Source organism: Lissotriton vulgaris, chromosome 1_1, assembly GCF_964263255.1.
Source record: "Lissotriton vulgaris chromosome 1_1, aLisVul1.2, whole genome shotgun sequence".
NCBI lineage: Eukaryota > Metazoa > Chordata > Amphibia > Caudata > Salamandridae > Lissotriton > Lissotriton vulgaris.
In genome coordinates, this window is record NC_141685.1 from 1,368,309,544 (window position 1) to 1,368,326,104 (window position 16,561).

General features: G+C 42.6%; 5 non-coding genes across 5 annotated transcripts; all 5 read right to left on the reverse strand.

Annotated features, from left to right (window-relative positions):
• Positions 1 to 9,431: 9,431 nt before the first annotated feature.
• Positions 9,432 to 9,513, reverse strand: TRNAS-AGA (transfer RNA serine (anticodon AGA)). The gene has a single exon. It is a non-coding gene; the product is annotated as a tRNA-Ser (tRNA).
• Positions 9,514 to 11,012: 1,499 nt separating this feature from the next.
• On the reverse strand, positions 11,013 to 11,084 carry TRNAH-GUG (transfer RNA histidin (anticodon GUG)). The gene has a single exon. It is a non-coding gene; the product is annotated as a tRNA-His (tRNA).
• A 1,289-nt stretch (positions 11,085 to 12,373) lies between these two features.
• On the reverse strand, positions 12,374 to 12,455 carry TRNAS-AGA (transfer RNA serine (anticodon AGA)). The gene has a single exon. It is a non-coding gene; the product is annotated as a tRNA-Ser (tRNA).
• A 1,501-nt stretch (positions 12,456 to 13,956) lies between these two features.
• TRNAH-GUG (transfer RNA histidin (anticodon GUG)) lies at positions 13,957 to 14,028 on the reverse strand. Its single transcript has one exon. It is a non-coding gene; the product is annotated as a tRNA-His (tRNA).
• Positions 14,029 to 15,317: 1,289 nt separating this feature from the next.
• Positions 15,318 to 15,399, reverse strand: TRNAS-AGA (transfer RNA serine (anticodon AGA)). Its single transcript has one exon. It is a non-coding gene; the product is annotated as a tRNA-Ser (tRNA).
• Between the last annotated feature and the right edge of the window lie 1,162 nt (positions 15,400 to 16,561).

Here is a 16,561-nt window from a genome sequence, read left to right on the forward strand (position 1 = left end):
TCTTAGCGCAAAATAATGCTGCAGCAGCTCAAAGAGGTCGTGGTGGTTCTATGCAAAATTCTAGAGGTCGAGGACGAGGTGCTATGCCTCCACAAACGAATGATCGCCCTTCTAATCACTTTGATCAACGAAATGGACAGTCTGCCCAACAAAATAGATCTCAACAGTATCATGTTGAGGATTATTGTGAAGTGGATGAGGGATTTCAACAGAGTGGGTACTAGGACAGCCATGGACAGAGAGAGGGAGTAGTATCAGTTCCAGTGGATCAGAGTGGGCCTTATGTCGCAGTAGCAACATCAGGTGTAGTCGAACCGTTTCTGTTGGATACTGGTGCCGCAAAAAGTTCTATCATTCATGCGAAACTCCCTGGCGCACCTTTGTCCGGCTTAACAAATGTTTCAGTAGGTTTTTCAGGCGCCCCTGTTTACAACCCCGTATCTGGTCCTTTGTCTATTTCTGTTGGACCGTGTCAATTGAAGGCACCCCTGATTTTGACGACAGGTTGTAATGAAAATCTGCATGGTTTAGACTTGTTAAAACGCCTATATGCGACATTGTACTGTTCTCCGTCAGGAGTACAGCTTACATTGGGTAAAAGAATCACCTCTCTGATGTACTTGTCAATGGATGCACTCCCGCCAGAGCTGCGTTCACTCCCTGATACTCTTTGGGCGACTGGTCCTAACGATGTAGGTCTTTTGGAAATTCCACCATATGTAGTCACTTTGAAAGCAAATGTCGAATTTCCACGAATTCCTCAATACAAGATTTCTAGTGAAGGTGAACGTGCACTTTTACTGATTGTGCAAGATTTGATTAAGAAAGGTGTGGTTGAAGAAACTAGAGGAAATGTCTGTAACAGTCCTGTATTACCGATTTTGAAACGTACTGATCCTTCAAAGCCTCCAGTTTATAGGTTTGTTATCGATCTCCGAGAGGTTAATAAGATTGTGGTTCCGCAGTTTCCTGTGGTTCCAGACATTACTGCATTGTTAACGTTGATTCCTGCTACAGCCACATGGTTTTCAGTCATCGACTTGAAGAATGCCTTTTTCAGCATTCCGATAGCCGAAGAAAGCAGAGATATTTTCGGCTTCTCTTTAGGAGGTCGAAGTTTCAGGTTTAAACGTGCTCCACAAGGCTATTGTGAGAGTCCGTCCATTTACAGTCAGGCATTAAAAAGTCAGTTAGATTCCTTTGTACTTCCTCCTGGTTCTGCACTAGTGCAGTATGTAGATGATCTTCTGGTGGCTGCCGATGACAAGGAAACTTGCAAAGCATCTACAATTTCGTTATTGCATCATTTGTCTAATTTGAATCATAAGGTGTCACCTTCGAAAATGCAATACTGCTGCCAAGAAGTGACCTACCTAGGTCATCTCTTGTCAAAGGAGGGAAGGAAGTTGACCCCAGAGAGAATAAAAGCAATTACGCAGATGAGTGTTCCCCGCACACAGAGAGAAGTACGTGCCTTTTTAGGTATTACCTCGTACTGTAGGCAGTGGATCCCAAATTTTTCTCTTTTAGCAAAACCATTGGTAGCTTTGACTGGGAAAGGTGTTCCGAGTCCGGTGCCATGGTCTGCTGAATGTCAGGAGAGTTTTTCTGAGTTACGAAAAGCCTTATGTTCAGCTCCTGTATTGGGTACACCCGATTACAGTAAGCCATTCACGCTCTATGTTCACGAGAGAGAAGGTTGCGCGTTGAGTGTTCTGACACAGAGATTTGGTGATAAACAACGCCCTTGCGCGTATTTTTCATCAACATTAGACCCGGTAGCTAGAGCATTACCTAGTTGTTTGAGAGCTACAGCGGCAGCTGAGGCTTCCATTCGACAATCTGCAGGTTTGGTGATGAACAACATGCTAGTGGTCATGGTTCCTCATGCTGTGGATACACTCATGAACCGAACTAAGACGCAACATCTTACCAGCGCTAGATTATCAGGCTATGAGCTGACATTGCTAGCTAGTCATATTCAAATCAAAAGATGCAATGTATTGAATCCAGCAACATTGTTGCCGACTAATCAAGAGTCGAGTGATTCGGAACCTCATGATTGCTGTTTCAGAACCGAGGAGGAGACAAAAGGACGAATTGATCTAAAAGACACTCCTTTGTCAGATCCAGATGGCACGTTGTATGTTGATGGGTCATGTTTTAAATTGGAGAATGGTGATGTGACTGCTGCTTACGCAGTAACGACTTTGAGGACGATTGTGGAGACTGCAAGAGTGAGCCAGAATTCTGCCCAAGCTGCAGAATTAATCGCTCTAACAAGAGCGTGTGTTTTAGCAAAGGGAAAGAGAGTGAATGTGTTCACAGATAGTCAGTACGCGTTTGGCGTGGCCCATAGTTTTGGCCGTTTGTGGAAAGAAAGAGGTTTCATTACGTCCCATGGGACTAAGATTCAACATGGTCAGCTAGTTAACGACTTGGAATCTCTAACCTTGCCGACTGAAGTTGCGATTGTGAAATGCAGTGCTCATAAAGCAATCACGGATAATGTTGGTCGTGGGAATGCTTTTGCTGATGAGACCGCTAAACAGACAGCTAGAAATATGATGAGTAGAATGTATGTTGCAACGTCTGCAAGATGGATTTCCGAGTCTGGAATGTGTGGGGACACAGTGGAAAGTGTGAAAGAAATTCAGAAAGAAGCGACTGAGGAGGAAAAGCTTGCATGGAAAGAGAGTACGGGTAAATTGGACTCGAGTGGATGTTGGATTGATTTGTCGGAACAGCAGCGTTGGATGTTGCCTGATGCGTACGTGCTTGCAGTGGTGACGATGGCACATGGAACAGCACACATTAGTTCTAAAGGGATTTGTAAGATGTTAGCTCCAGTCTGGAAGAATGATGGGATTAATAAGTGTGCAGAGAGAGTGGTGAAAAATTGTATGGTATGCCTGATGCATAATCCTGGCAAGGGAGTCCCAACACCTGCTGGTCACTTCGCTGATTTCATTCATATGGATCGTTGCAATAACCTAAAATACGTCCTGGTGGTAGTTTGTGCTTTCTCCAGATGGATCGAAGCATATCCACTAAGGACAACACTGCCCTATCAACTGCCAAAATCCTTCTCAAAGAATATTTCCCTAGGTATGGAATGCCATGGATTGTATGGTCAGATAACGGAAGTGAGTTTGTAGGGAAAGTTATGCAGAGTGTGTGTGCCGGTTTAGGAATTAAGCAAAAATTTCACAGTGCAAACCATCCCCAGTCTGCTGGTTTAGTTGAGGGTTACAATGGCACCCTCAAACTAAAACTCGCTAAAATACAGGCATCCACGGGTTTATCCTGGCCAGATGCACTACCCTTGGCTTTGTTATCTACTAGAGCGACTGTACATTCTAGAGTAGGGCTTAGTCCTTATGAAATAGTCTTTGGTCATCCTGCTAACGTTTGGGGAGTGCCTAGGCCAAGAGAATTTTGTTCTCTGGAATATCCAATGTTGATTGACTACCTTTACGACTTGACTGCTAAATTGAGTCTTATTCACCAACAGGTTTTCGATGCATTGCCAAAGCCACCGGAGAGTCCAGGTCATCAGCTGAAACCAGGAGACCACGTTGTGGTGCGCAACTTCGCCAGGACGAAGAACCTTCAGCCCAGATTTGTCGGCCCCTATCAAGTGCTGCTAGCGACGAGAACTGCTATTTGTGTGGCCGGACGCAAGAACTGGATACATACGACGCACGTCAAATGTGTGCCCCTGCCGCTTCCTTATGATACCTGGGTGAAGAAGGGAATTGGTGCCTCTGAGTTTGAACGGACACCCAAGTTTATCCCTTTCAGCGATGCCGAATTGGTAACTGACACATCGAACTCTGGCTCTCCTCCTGAAACTACTTCTCTGACTCCTGAACACTTACCCTCTGCATCAGAAGAAACTCTGCCTTCTGCGAACTTGAACATTGCAACCTCTGCTGAAAATACATTGTTTCCAGATCAAACAGCTCCTGCAAAACGAAGATACAATTTACGGTCTCGTAATATGGACAAATAAAGCAGGAAACTGCCTATTGTGATATTTGAATTTTGAACTTTTGCCCTCAGCCAGGAAGTTTGCTATTGTTTTATTGTTTTAAATTGCCTTGCCGTCTGGGTAGCCGTAGGGTCGTGGCTGTGTGCCTAGTTGAATCTGCGGGGGTCAGACACAATGTCGATCTTTCTGTTAGTTCTGGGAACTCCCAGGGCTGATAGAGGCATTTTCATCTACGCACACATCATCAGTGGTCGCGAGCGGATTGTAGAAGATGGAGCTTCCTGCGCTGCAATGAGAAAATGTGATTTATGTTCGCAGAAACAGACTTTACAGAATTCTCCACAGCAAATGTTTTCTGATGCAATGTGCTATTACATTTTTAATTGTTTTGATAACGTTGGTGGGAGGAATCGTCTTTGGTGTGAATTTGATTTTTATGCCGGTAACTACAGTACCTCCCCTTGATCCTGCTGCTTCTACTGTTTCTTCTATGCACTCTTTTCACTCGTTTCCTGAACATGAGCAAGCTCGACGCTCAGAATTCATCAATAACACTTTCGTACAGCTCTTGCATCAACACCAACTGGTAGTTAACACTACAGACTGCTGGGTGTGTGGCTTGATACCCCACACTATGGATAAAGGCATTCCCTATCTGGTGTTGCCTTTTAGCTATAATGGATCATTTCAGGCCCTTCAGACCATTTTTGCTTATGCCCTTGAAACCTATCCTCCGCGTCCACCACGTTCCACTAAATATAACTCTGCCAACAAAGCTTTAGTCCAGGGAATTATTGACATGATCAAGGATGTCAATAATACTCCATCTTACCCTAGAGATGAATTACGAGTATATTTGAGTTGGAACTCTTCAGAGTATCGCCTTAGTTTGGGAGAAAGCAAGCGTAAAAGCTCAACTCCAATCTGGGTCGTGCCTCACCGAGGTCAGGTCTGTTTGCAAGGAAATGGGAGAAATCCGAGAGCTCAGCTAGGGAGGAGTGAGTGCGTTGAAACTTACGTGTTTCCGTCTAACTCTTCCCCTGCTTTTCTTACTGCTAGGGGTACCTACTTCATCTGTCAAGACAGAGCGTATACATGGTTGCCTGCTGACTTTTCAGGTTCATGTTATATTGCTCGTTTGTTGCCTCCAACATACACTGCTTCATCCGATTATCACAAGACCAGAGTAGCAAGAGGTGTTTTCAGCAAGGAAGATACCGCTGGTCAGGAAGCTGGAGACTTCTTCAAAGGTTTCCTTCCGTTCTGGGGGCCTATGGCCAATAGTAGAAACATACGTCAGCTAACACGGGTAGTTGAATCTACTATTACCGAAACTGCTGGTGCCCTTAGCAACTTGACGGCTGAGCTTCAGGCGGATAGACTCATGACGTTGCAGAACCGTATGGTTCTAGACGTGATACTTGCAGATCGAGGTGGGGTATGCAGAATGATCCAATCGAGCTGCTGTGTTTTTATTCCCAATAATGCTCCAACTGTCTATGAGGCGATCTCTAAGCTACACAAGATTTCCGACTCTATACATGTAGACAAGGGAAACTGGTCCTTCATGGAGTGGTTTTGGACTCTGATATCAGCGTGGGGATAGAAGGTTCTGATGGTCATTGGTGTCATCTTCATATTCCTGTTCTCGTGTTGCCTGATTATCCAGTGTGGTCCAGCTCTGTGTAGTCTTTGTGCTGCAACCTGTTTTAGAAAACCACCTGCGTTTGGAGAAAAGGCGCGAGAAAGGATGATGATACAACAGCATGTCACTGACCTGATGAGCATAGAACTAGATTCTGACATAGATTGAGTAATTGCCTATGTAAGGGCTAAAGGAGGGTCTGAGGTTCCGTGACGATTTGAACCCGTGTTTTCAACATTGTCGTAAATACATAATTTTGGTATCAGTGAACCGCAAATGATCCATTTAGCATATCCTGGTGTTTTCGCTATGCTACGAGCAAGAGTATTCCTGTTACAAACACATTTCTGATCTACCCATGGCATCCATCTTAGATCATGGCAGCCATTTTGTGTTTCTTGCCCTCACATAGACAATGGACACGCAATGACCTCTGATTACTTCATTTCGATTAAGGACACGTAGGCTTAGCCGGAGATTCACCTCTCTAGTAACACGTGCACCTTAGAACAGAACACGCTGTGGCTGCATGACTCGACAAAGGCTGCCTCCTCTGCCTGAGGCCAGTCCTGCTATACTGGTTCTCGTGTTTGTCGGCCTGATCATGATTAGGCGGCCGAAGCTGGTAGCCTTGCCCATTTACGACCCACAAACATCTCTTATCCTGCGTTTCTATCATCTGCACCTGGCTCTGCTCCTTTCCTTCTGGGCCTTTATTAGGGGGAGGTAACGAAATTTACGATGAGGCGGTCCGGCTCTTGAATGAAATGTTGACATGGGATTTTGATAGAATAGTGGGAACCCCTCTTCGTAATGTTTGACATCAGATATTATCGACGATTCCTGTGCAAAGCCAAATATTTATTGTTTAGGACACAAAGGTTTTGGGAATGTACTAACATGTGAAGAATTCGCCTGAAGGCCAATATTTAGTAAATAAGGAGCAACCCTTCTTGTACAAATCGAACAGGCTCCTAGATACTGCCCGTGTGTAGTTTCTGTGACTTCTGTGTCCCTGCAGTAATAAACCTTTGGTCTTTGACGCCACCATCGAGAAGCCCGTGTTTCTGTTTATTTGTGCACCGAGACAGGTAGAACTCCGGGGTCTTCGGGTGTTATCCCTGACACCTCTGGACGGAACCAAAAAGTCCAGAACTCCACTATTGCACTCTGTTTTCGTGCTGCTTTTAGTATATGGCCCATATTACAGAAGTCTACCATCTTTGAGTATTTGAGGCTCCTTTGTAAGTGCTTTATATTTTTTCCTTGAAGAGCTATATAATAAAGGCGTCCAGGAAAGATTGCATTTATGGAAGATAAAAGAAGGCCCACTTGTCTCACCAAATGCTGTAGAGAAACCTGATGTTGTACTCATGTTATCCTTAGTTCGTTTTTGTTAGACCTTGCAATTCTTAAGTTGGTCCCAACCCCACCTTATTGCTTTTCACCACCGCATTTTGCTGTATCTTTTTGTTGGCCTTAGGACTCTGATCACTTTATCGCTACTAATCAGTGCTGAAGTGCACGTTCTTCTTCTCTAATCATGTGTATAATTGGAGTATACCTGACTGACAGATTTAATTTACTTGAAAGCCCCTTGTAAAGTGGTATACCATATACCCAGGGACTGATTGTGCCGCCCAAAGAAATAGCATTTCAAACCTGTTTCAAGCCTGCTACTGCAGTGCCTGTGCTGCAGTGTACTGCCACTTCGACTTGGCATTTAAAACTACTTGCCAAGTCTTAAACTCCAATTTTATTACATATCAGTAACCCCTAAGGTAGGCCCTAGGTAGTCCTAGGGGCATCATGCTATGTAAGTAAAAGGTAAGACATGTACTGTGGTAGTTTGTATGTCCTAGTAGTATCAAACAGTCTATTACATTTTTCACTACTGTGAGGTTAGCATTGGGTATTCCCTTATACTTTTTGGGGGGTAATTCCATATCAGAGAGGAGAAGCTTTATTTATTTATTGATAAATCCTATCTACTGGTGAGGTTAGATTTAATCTTACTATTGTATAAATGCCATTTTTAAAGAGTGAGCATTTCTCTGCACTTACTGCTCTATTTGCATGAAAACCTGTCTTCAATTGACGTCTGGATTGGGCTGCGAGACAGCTACATATGTGCATTCCCTGTAGACAGCCACAACACAGGTCACTCAACTGCAACTGCATTCATCTGCATTCTGATTTGCCTGGGGGAGAGCTCCGCTCCCCTTACCGCAAATATGTTCAAGAACGATTATTTATGTCAGTAAGTACAGTATACCTACATCTTATAATCATGTGTGTTTAAATAATTTGTCGTTAGATCGTTTAAATATTGAAAAGGATCTGTTTTCAACAGACATTTTACAAAAACAACTGGTACATTTGGGAATTCTGTAAAGGAAAAACCCAACTGCCATGACATTGCCAACCACAGTGCCTTAACTCGGATTCGAACCGAGGTTGCTGTGGCCACAACGCAGAGTACTAACCACTATACGATCACGGAAAGCTACTTGGGCTCAATAACGTACAGTGACATAAAGAAATTATAATTCAGAACACTCAGGGCTACTCCTGTGATAGGCTGAATGTGTTCATTGCTTCCTCATTCCTTATACAAAGGCTTTATCTCCTCAGTGGTTGATAGGCTGAAACCGTTTCCTGGCCCCCTACTTGTGAACTGGCAGGAGTCAAAGATCACACATACACTTGTGGGCCAGTGATGGGACACCAATGCAGAGAAACACACCTGGTGCAGAAATTCTATTCTGTCTATTAGACCTGCATCTCCCCTGTACCTCCTCAAGCCATCTGTATGTGAAGCAAGAAAGAGTTAAGGAACGGTCCATCTACACTTTTATTGGGAGGATGCTGCCGTGAGCTCCTCCCAGCTAATCACACAAACAGCAGTAAAGCAAGATAACTACACAGTTAGGGGGGACTGCATGGTTAGGTTTTTGAGGAATTATTGAAACTGACCTCGGTGACCCATAATCAGAGCTGTGGCTAATGACTGCATGCCTAATGATGATGAAGCAAGCACCATGGCTCGTAGGGGCCCCACAACACACTTTTCTTAGCTCATTGAATTAAAGTATAAACTTCTGCCATGTGTGAGTGGTAAAGGCTTGTTAATTTTGTTGCTTTTCAAATTCACGTCTGACAACAAGACGAAGGAACTTTGGGGCATCAGACGTTTTGGAAAGTAGCCACCAACCGCAGAGAAAGAGAGAAAGAGGGAAAAGACAGTATGAGGTGTGGAGAAAACAGCAGCAGGTACAAGGAGCTCAAATGAGATTAATGGCGCCTAAATAGAGCACGTAAAGGAACAGTTACAAATCTAAGAAAAAGGAAAGAAAAGACTAGGAAAAAATACAGAAAGAGCTTGTAGATGAAATTCTCTTCCAGGAACAGCAGGGTAAGAGAAATTACACAGGGAGCAGTTAAGCTTGTAACACGGGGGAGAATAGAAAAGAAAATGCAGTTTTATGAAGTGTGTTTGCCTAATCCAGCTAGCACTTTTATTTTATTTCTCTATTTGCTTCTTTTATTGGTAAAGTAAGTTTCAAGTTCATGCACAGGTATGACCGAGAGAGCCAGGGTATAATAATTTGAAGCGTTTGCACCAGCGCTAATGAAGGACGAGAGTTATAGCAAAGATATGAAAGGGGAAGCGATAATAAATATGTGATATGGCAATAGTGACACCAAAATAAGCCACCTATTTATAAAACTGACATGGAAGAAATACTAAAGGTTAACTTCTGAAATTGTAGCCAATGTTAAAAAGATTCTCATTGTCGGCAGGATTCGAACCTGCGCGGGGAGACCCCAATGGATTTCTAGTCCATCGCCTTAACCACTCGGCCACAACAACTGACTGTAAGGTATGTGCACATAATCTGTATGCAAGTTTTCAAGGTGTCCCACAGCAAATTCCTGATATTCTGCAATGCACTTTTTAAAAATAATGTTTTTTTCAGCAGGCACATTCTCTCCTAAAAACAAAAATTGCATGCGTATATCTCTAGTTTGGAATACCATAGGCTTGCATGCATACTCTCATGGGTCACTCAAGTTTTTTGGACCCTATTGCACTCTGTTTTCGTGCTGCTTTTAGTATATGGCCCATATTACAGAAGTCTACCATCTTTGAGTATTTGAGGCTCCTTTGTAAGTGCTTTATATTTTTTCCTTGAAGAGCTATATAATAAAGGGGTCCGGGAAAGATTGCATTTATGGAAGATAAAAAAAGGCCCACTTGTCTCACCAAATGCTGTAGAGAAACCTGATGTTTTACTCATGTTATCCTTAGTTCGTTTTTGTTAGACCTTGCATTCTTAAGGTGGTCCCAACCCCACCTTATTGCTTTTCACCTCCGCATTTTGCGGTATCTTTTTGTTGGCCTTAGGACTCTGATCACTTTATCGCTACTAATCAGTGCTGAAGTGCACATGCTTTTTCACTAATCATGTGTATAATTGGAGTATACCTGACTGACAGATTTAATTTACTTGAAAGCCCCTTGTAAAGTGGTATACCATATACCCAGGGACTGATTGTGCCGCCCAAAGAAATAGCATTTCAAACCTGTTTCAAGCCTGCTACTGCAGTGCCTGTGCTGCAGTGTACTGCCACTTCGACTTGGCATTTAAAACTACTTGCCAAGCCTTAAACTCCAATTTTATTACATGTCAGTAACCCCTAAGGTAGGCCCTAGGTAGTCCTAGGGGCATCATGCTATGTAAGTAAAAGGTAAGACATGTACTGTGGTAGTTTGTATGTCCTAGTAGTATCAAACAGTCTATTACATTTTTCACTACTGTGAGGTCTGCCCCTCTCATAGGTTAGCATTGGGTATTCCCTTATACTTTTTGGGGGGTAATTCCATATCAGAGAGGAGAAGCTTTATTTATTTATTGATAAATCCTATCTACTGGTGAGGTTGGATTTCATCTTACTATTGTATAAATGCCATTTTTAGAGAGTGAGCATTTCTCTGCACTTACTGCTCTATTTGCATGAAAACCTGTCTTCAATTGACGTCTGGATTGGGCTGCGAGACAGCTACATATGTGCATTCCCTGTAGACAGCCACAACACAGGTCACTCAACTGCAACTGCATTCATCTGCATTCTGATTGGCCTGGGGGAGAGCTCCGCTCCCCTTACCGCAAATATGTCAAAGAACGATAATTTATGTCAATAAGTACAGTATACCTACATCTTATAATCATGTGTGTTTAAATAATTTGTCGTTAGATCGTTTAAATATTGAAAAGGATCTGTTTTTAATAGACATTTTACAAAATCAACTGGTACATTTGGGAATTCTGTAAAGGAAAAGCCCAACTGCCGTGACATTGCCAACCACAATGCCGTGACTCGGATTCGAACCGAGGTTGCTGCGGCCACAACGCAGAGTACTAACCACTATACGATCACGGCGAGCTACTTGGGCTCAGTAACGTACAGTGACACGAAGAAATTATAATTCGGAACACTCAGGGCTACTCCTGTGATAGGCTGAATGTGTTCATTGCTTCCTCATTCCTTATACAAAGGCTTTATCTCCTCAGTGGTTGATAGGCTGAAACCGTTTCCTGGCCGCCTGCTTGTGAACTGGCAGGAGTCAAAGATCACACATACACTGGTGGGCCTGTGATGGGACACCAATGCAGAGAAACACACCTGGCGCAGATATTCTATTCTGTTTATTAGACCTGCATCTCCCCTGTACCTCCTCAAGCCATCTGTATGTGAAGCAAGAAAGAGTTAAGGAACGGTCCATCGACACTTTTATTGGGAGGATGCTGCTGTGAGCTCCTCCCAGCTAATCACACAAACAGCAGTAAAGCAAGATAACTACACAGTTAGGGGGGACTGCATGGTTAGGTTTTTGAGGAATTATTGAAACTGACCTCAGTGACCCATAATCAGAGCTGTGGCTAATGACTGCATGCCTAATTATGATGAAGCAAGCACCATGGCTCGTAGGGGCCCCACAACACACTTTTCTTAGCTCATTGAATTAAAGTATAAACTTCTGCCATGTGTGAGTGGTAAAGGCTTGTTAATTTTGTTGCTTTTCAAATTCACGTCTGACAACAAGACGAAGGAACTTTGGGGCATCAGACGTTTTGGAAAGTAGCCACCAACCGCAGAGAAAGAGAGAAAGAGGGAAAAGACAGTATGAGGTGTGGAGAAAACAGCAGCAGGTACAAGGAGCTCAAATGAGATTAATGGCGCCTAAATAGAGCACGTAAAGGAACAGTTACAAATCTAAGAAAAAGGAAAGAAAAGACTAGGAAAAAACACAGAAAGAGCTTGTAGATGAAATTCTCTTCCAGGAACAGCAGGTTAAGAGAAATTACACAGGGAGCCGTTAAGCTTGTAACACGGGGGAGAATAGAAAAGAAAATGCAGTTTTATGAAGTGTGTTTGCCTAATCCAGCTAGCACTTTTATTTTATTTCTCTATTTGCTTCTTTTATTGGTAAAGTAAGTTTCAAGTGCATGCACAGGTATGACCGAGAGAGCCAGGGTATAATAATTTGAAGAGTTTGCACCAGCGCTAATGAAGGACGAGAGTTATAGCAAAGATATGAAAGGGGAAGCGATAATAAATATGTGATATGGCAATAGTGACACCAAAATAAGCCACCTATTTATAAAACTGACATGGAAGAAATACTAAAGGTTAACTTCTGAAACTGTAGCCGATGTTAAAAAGATTCTCGTTGTCGGCAGGATTCGAACCTGCGTGGGGAGACCCCAATGGATTTCTAGTCCATCGCCTTAACCACTCGGCCACAACAACTGACTGTAAGGTGTGTGCACATAATCTGTACGCAAGTTTTCAAGGTGTCCCACAGCAAATTCCTGATATTCTGCAATGCACTTTTTAAAAATAATGTTTTTTTCAGCAGGCACATTCTCTCCTAAAAACAAAAATTGCATGCGTATATCTCTAGTTTGGAATACCATAGGCTTGCATGCATACTCTCATGGGTCACTCAAGTTTTTTGGACCCTATTGCACTCTGTTTTCATGCTGCTTTTAGTATATGGCCCATATTACAGAAGTCTACCATCTTTGAGTATTTGAGGCTCCTTTGTAAGTGCTTTATATTTTTTCCGTGAAGAGCTATATAATAAAGGGGTCCGGTAAAGATTGCATTTATGGAAGATAAAAGAAGGCCCACTTGTCTCACCAAATGCTGTAGAGAAACCTGATGTTTTACTCATGTTATCCTTAGTTCGTTTTTGTTAGACCTTGCATTCTTAAGGTGGTCCCAACCCCACCTTATGGGCTTTTCACCTCCGCATTTTGCTGTATCTTTTTGTTGGCCTTAGGACTCTGATCACTTTATCGCTACTAAGCAGTGCTGAAGTGCACGTGCTTCTTCCCTAATCATGTGTATAATTGGAGTATACCTGACTGACAGATTTAATTTTCTTGAAAGCCCCTTGTAAAGTGGTATACCATATACCCAGGGACTGATTGTGCCACCCGAAGAAATAGCATTTCAAACCTGTCTCAAGCCTGCTACTGCAGTGCCTGTGCTGCAGTGTACTGCCACTTCGACTTGGCATTTAATACTACTTGCCAAGCCTTAAACTCCAATTTTATTACATATCAGTAACCCCTAAGGTGGGCCCTAGGTAGTCCTAGGGGCATCATGCTATGTATGTAAAAGGTAAGACATGTACTGTGGTAGTTTGTATGTCCTAGTAGTATCAAACAGTCTATTACATTTTTCACTACTGTGAGGTCTGCCCCTCTCATAGGTTAGCATTGGGTATTCCCTTATACTTTTTGGGGGGTTACTTCCATATCAGAGAGGAGAAGCTTTATTTATTTATTGATAAATCCTATCTACTGGTGAGGTTGGATTTAATCTTACTATTGTATAAATGCCATTTTTAGAGAGTGAGCATTTCTCTGCACTTACTGCTCTATTTGCATGAAAACCTGTCTTCAATTGACGTCTGGATTGGGCTGCAAGACAGCTACATTTGTGCATTCCCTGTAGACAGCCACAACACAGGTCACTCAACTGCAACTGCATTCATTTGCATTCTGATTGGCCTGGGGGAGAGCTCCGCTCCCCTTACCGCAAATATGTTCAAGAACGATAATTTATGTCGGTAAGTACGGTATACCTACATCTTATAATCATGTGTGATTAAATAATTTGTCGTTAGATCGTTTAAATATTGAAAAGGATCTGTTTTTAATAGACATTTTACAAAATCAACTGGTACATTTGGGAATTCTGTAAAGGAAAAGCCTAACTGCCGTGACATTGCCAACCACAATGCCGTGACTCGGATTCGAACCGAGGTTGCTGCGGCCACAACGCAGAGTACTAACCACTATACGATCACGGCGAGCTACTTGGGCTCAATAACGTACAGTGACATGAAGAAATTATAATTCGGAACACTCAGGGCTACTCCTGTGATAGGCTGAATGTGTTCATTGCTTCCTCATTCCTTATACAAAGGCTTTATCTCCTCAGTGGTTGATAGGCTGAAACCGTTTCCTGGCCGCCTGCTTGTGAACTGGCAGGAGTCAAAGATCACACATACACTGGTGGGCCTGTGATGGGACACCAATGCAGAGAAACACACCTGGTGCAGATATTCTATTCTGTCTATTAGACCTGCATCTCCCCTGTACCTCCTCAAGCCATCTGTATGTGAAGCAAGAAAGAGTTAAGGAACGGTCCATCTACACTTTTATTGGGAGGATGCTGCCGTGAGCTCCTCCCAGCTAATCACACAAACAGCAGTAAAGCAAGATAACTACACAGTTAGGGGGGACTGCATGGTTAGGTTTTTGAGGAATTATTGAAACTGACCTCAGTGACCCATAATCAGAGCTGTGGCTAATGACTGCATGCCTAATTATGATGAAGCAAGCACCATGGCTCGTAGGGGCCCCACAACACACTTTTCTTAGCTCATTGAATTAAAGTATAAACTTCTGCCATGTGTGAGTGGTAAAGGCTTGTTAATTTTGTTGCTTTTCAAATTCACGTCTGACAACAAGACGAAGGAACATTGGGGCATCAGACGTTTTAGAAAGTAGCCACCAACCGCAGAGAAAGAGAGAAAGAGGGAAAAGACAGTATGAGGTGTGGAGAAAACAGCAGCAGGTACAAGGAGCTCAAATGAGATTAATGGCGCCTAAATAGAGCACGAAAAGAAACAGTTACAAATCTAAGAAAAGGGAAAGAAAAGACTAGGAAAAAACACAGAAAGAGCTTGTAGATGAAATTCTCTTCCTGGAACAGCAGGTTAAGAGAAATTACACAGGGAGCAGTTAAGCTTGTAACACGGGGGAGAATAGAAAAGAAAATGCCGTTTTATGAAGTGTGTTTGCCTAATCCAGCTAGCACTTTTATTTTATTTCTCTATTTGCTTCTTTTATTGGTAAAGTAAGTTTCAAGGGCATGCACAGGTATGACCGAGAGAGCCAGGGTATAATAATTTGAAGCGTTTGCACCAGCGCTAATGAAGGACGAGAGTTATAGCAAAGATATGAAAGGGGGAGCGATAATAAATATGTGATATGGCAATAGTGACACCAAAATAAGCCACCTATTTATAAATCTGACATGGAAGAAATACTAAAGGTTAACTTCTGAAATTGTAGCCGATGTTAAAAAGATTCTCGTTGTCGGCAGGATTTGAACCTGCGCGGGGAGACCCCACTGGATTTCTAGTCCATCACCTTAACCACTCGGCCACAACAACTGACTGTAAGGTGTGTGCACATAATCTGTATGCAAGTTTTCAAGGTGTCCCACAGCAAATTCCTGATATTCTGCATTGCACTTTTTAAAAATAATGTTTTTTTCAGCAGGCACATTCTCTCCTAAAAACAAAAATTGCATGCGTATATCTCTAGTTTGGAATACCATAGGCTTGCATGCATACTCTCATGGGTCACTCAAAATTTTTGGACCCTATTGCACTCTGTTTTCATGCTGCTTTTAGTATATGGCCCATATTACAGAAGTCTACCATCTTTGAGTATTTGAGGCTCCTTTGTAAGTGCTTTATATTTTTTCCTTGAAGAGCTATATAATAAAGGGGTCCGGGAAAGATTGCATTTATGGAAGATAAAAGAAGGCCCACTTGTCTCACCAAATGCTGTAGAGAAACCTGATGTTTTACTCATGTTATCCTTAGTTCGTTTTTGTTAGACCTTGCATTCTCAAGGTGGTCCCAACCCCACCTTATTGCTTTTCACCTCCCTATTTTGCGGTATCTTTTTGTTGGCCTTAGGACTCTGATCACTTTATCGCTACTAATCAGTGCTGAAGTGCACGTGCTTCTTCACTAATCATGTGTATAATTGGAGTATACCTGACTGACAGATTTAATTTACTTGAAAGCCCCTTGTAAAGTGGTATACCATTTACCCAGGGACTGATTGTGCCGCCCAAAGAAATAGTATTTCAAACCTGTCTCAAGCCTGCTACTGCAGTGCCTGTGCTGCAGTGTACTGCCACTTCGACTTGGCATTTAAAACTACTTGCCAAGCCTTAAACTCCAATTTTATTACATATCAGTAACCCCTAAGGTAGGCCCTAGGTAGTCCTAGGGGCATCATGCTTTGTATGTAAAAGGTAAGACATGTACTGTGGTAGTTTGTATGTCCTAGTAGTATCAAACAGTCTATTACATTTTTCACTACTGTGAGGTCTGCCCCTCTCATAGGTTAGCATTGGGTATTCCCTTATACCTTTTGGGGGGTAATTCCATATCAGAGAGGAGAAGCTTTATTTATTTATTGATAAATCCTATCTACTGGTGAGGTTGGATTTAATCTTACTATTGTATAAATGCCATTTTTAGAGAGTGAGCATTTCTCTGCACTTACTGCTCTATTTGCATGAAAACCTGTCTTCAA